General features: G+C 81.2%; 1 non-coding gene across 1 annotated transcript; it reads right to left on the reverse strand.

Annotated features, from left to right (window-relative positions):
* Nucleotides 1–679: 679 nt before the first annotated feature.
* Nucleotides 680–832, reverse strand: LOC127464692 (5.8S ribosomal RNA). The gene has a single exon (XR_007901523.1). It is a non-coding gene; the product is annotated as a 5.8S ribosomal RNA (ribosomal RNA).
* Between the last annotated feature and the right edge of the window lie 1,668 nt (nucleotides 833–2,500).

Here is a 2,500-nt window from a genome sequence, read left to right on the forward strand (position 1 = left end):
GCTCGCACCGCCGCGCCGCCGCGCCGCCGCGCCGCTCTCCTCGCCTTCACGCGCCGCCGCCCTTCTGCCTCCCGCCGAGCCGCCGCGGCTCGGGGAGGGAGGCGCGGAGAGGGAGGCGCCGAGAGGGAGAGGAGGCACCCGCCGCGGCACGCCGGACGGCGACAGCCCCGGCCCGGAGACGAGACCCGAGAGGAGTCGGCGGAGACGGCCCGGGCCGGCGCGGCGGCCGCCGCGGGGAGAGAGAAGCGGCGCGCGCGCGCTCGAAGGGCGCGGCCGACGAGGGGGGGGGAAAACGAGGACGGGGGTGACCCCCGCCCCCGGCGCTCGCGCCTCGCGCGCGCGCGGCAGCACGGCACGGTACCCGCGCGGTACCCACCCGCAGACAGCCGCCCGCGCGGGGGGGAGACCGGGGGCGAGGCCCGCGCCTCGCCTCCCCTTCCCTCGCTGCCCTGCGCGCCCTTCCGCTCGCGCGCCCTCTCTCTCCCCGACCGCCGCGCCGGGACCCGACGGACGAGCTCCGCCCCAGCGGCTCGCTCCGAGAGCGGGGAGCTACGGAGCGCTCCCCGAGTCTGCATTTAGGGGGACGAAGGCCCCCCCGCCCGGACGGGCGGGCGGGCCTGCGAGGCGCCCCAGCCGCGCCGTCGGGGAACGCGCCCCCGGACGGCGATTGATCGTCAAGCGACGCTCAGACAGGCGTAGCCCCGGGAGGAACCCGGGGCCGCAAGTGCGTTCGAAGTGTCGATGATCAATGTGTCCTGCAATTCACATTAATTCTCGCAGCTAGCTGCGTTCTTCATCGACGCACGAGCCGAGTGATCCACCGCTAAGAGTTGTCTGACTTTCGGCACCGCCCCGCGCGCGCGGAGGGGCCGGGACCGCTCGCGTCGAGCGGCCCCTCGTCCGGCGAGGACGTCGCGCCTCGCTCGACCGCACGAGCACAACGCGCACCAGGCGAAGGAGAGGCGGGGAGAAACCCCGCCGGGCTCCCGAGGAACGACGGCCAAGGCGGGGAGCCCGCGCTCCCGGCCGAATCCCCCCTCCGGCGATCGACGGCGCCGCGGGGGAGAAACGCACCTCGCGCCGCCTCGGGAGGCGGACCAGGCGCCCGGGCTCGGCCCGGCCTCCGCGCGGAGAGCGGCGGCGCGCGCCGGACCGCGCGCCGCCCGTCCTCCCGCCCCGCCGGGACGACGCGCCCGCGGCGCGGGGCGCGACCCTCGGGCCGCGCCCGCCGCTCCTCTCTCGGCTCCGCAGCCGGCCGACGCTACGCCCCCTCGTGGCAGCGGGCAAGGCCGCCGCCTCGACGGCGGACCGCCGCGCCGCCCAGACGAGCTCGGCGGACGGCTCCGTCGCCGCCGGCCGGGCGGGTCGGCGCCGGCCACCCGAGCCGGCGTCGGCAGCGCCCGAGGCCGGCCGGACGACGGCCCGCCGCCGCCGCTGGCGCGGAGGCCCTGCCGGCACCGCCGCCGCCGCTCGACGCCCTCGACCCCTTTCGGCGACCGCGCGCCCGGCGGAAGGCGGGCGGCGCTCGGCCGGGGGGGACGACGCCCCCTCGGCCGCCGCCGCACCGCTTCGCCGCGGACGCGGCCCCCGGCCGGGGTGACGGGCGAGCGACGGGCGGGGCCCGGCACGGCGCTGCCGCCGACGGCGGCGGGCGACCCCCGGCCGACCGTCCCGCTGGGGGGACACGCGCCGAGCGGCGACGCCGCCGCTCGGACGCCGGCGCCCTTCCCCGGACGGCCCGCGGAGACGGGGACGCCGCCCACCGGCGCTCGCCCGGGCGGGCGGGCGGGTCGCGCGATTCGGCGGCCCGCCGCCGCCTCGGGGGGACGAGGCCGACGGCTGCGAGACGAGAAAGGAGCGCGGCGGGCCCGGTGGCCGCTACCCGCGCCGCCCTCGGCGGAGGGCACGCGCCCTCCGCCGCGGCGGCGGTCGCCCCCGGCGAAGGGGACCGGGGCGGGCCGGCGCGCGGCCGACCGCGCGCCGCCGCCGTCTTCTCCGCCGAGACCGAACCGCGGAGCGGGGGGGGCAGGGGGCCCCGCCCCGGCGCGGCCGCCCGCGCGGCCGGCGGGACGAGCGCGGCCGGCGGACGCGACCACCACCGCAGGGGATCGGCGGGAGTAGCTCCCCACCCCTCAGTGGCGCCGCGCCGCCGCCCGGCCGCCGCCGCCCGGCCGCCGGCGTCCGGCCGCCCGAGTCTTTAAACCACCGCCCGGCTCTCCCGGCGGCTCTCGGCCCCCGGGGGCCGTCACGCAGCCCGGGGGGGGCCTTCGCTAGCCGCCCAGGCGCCGAGCGCTAGGTACCTGGCCCTGGGGTGAGGGAAACGACCTGCATGGCCCCGCGGGGGTGCCTCCCCCGCTGCCGCCCTCGGGGGAGCGTCCGCCCGCGGGGGCGCGCCCGACGTCCGCCACCACCACCGCCGCCTCCAGCTCGGGGACCGGGGTTTCCCTCAGTAGCCCGGCACCGCACCCGAGAGGACGCCTGCGGCTCGGACCGCCCCGCC

This window comes from Manacus candei, unplaced genomic scaffold (assembly GCF_025592945.1).
Source record: "Manacus candei isolate 608988 ecotype Guabito, Panama unplaced genomic scaffold, ASM2559294v1 h1tg000258c, whole genome shotgun sequence".
NCBI classification, from domain to species: Eukaryota; Metazoa; Chordata; class Aves; order Passeriformes; family Pipridae; genus Manacus; species Manacus candei.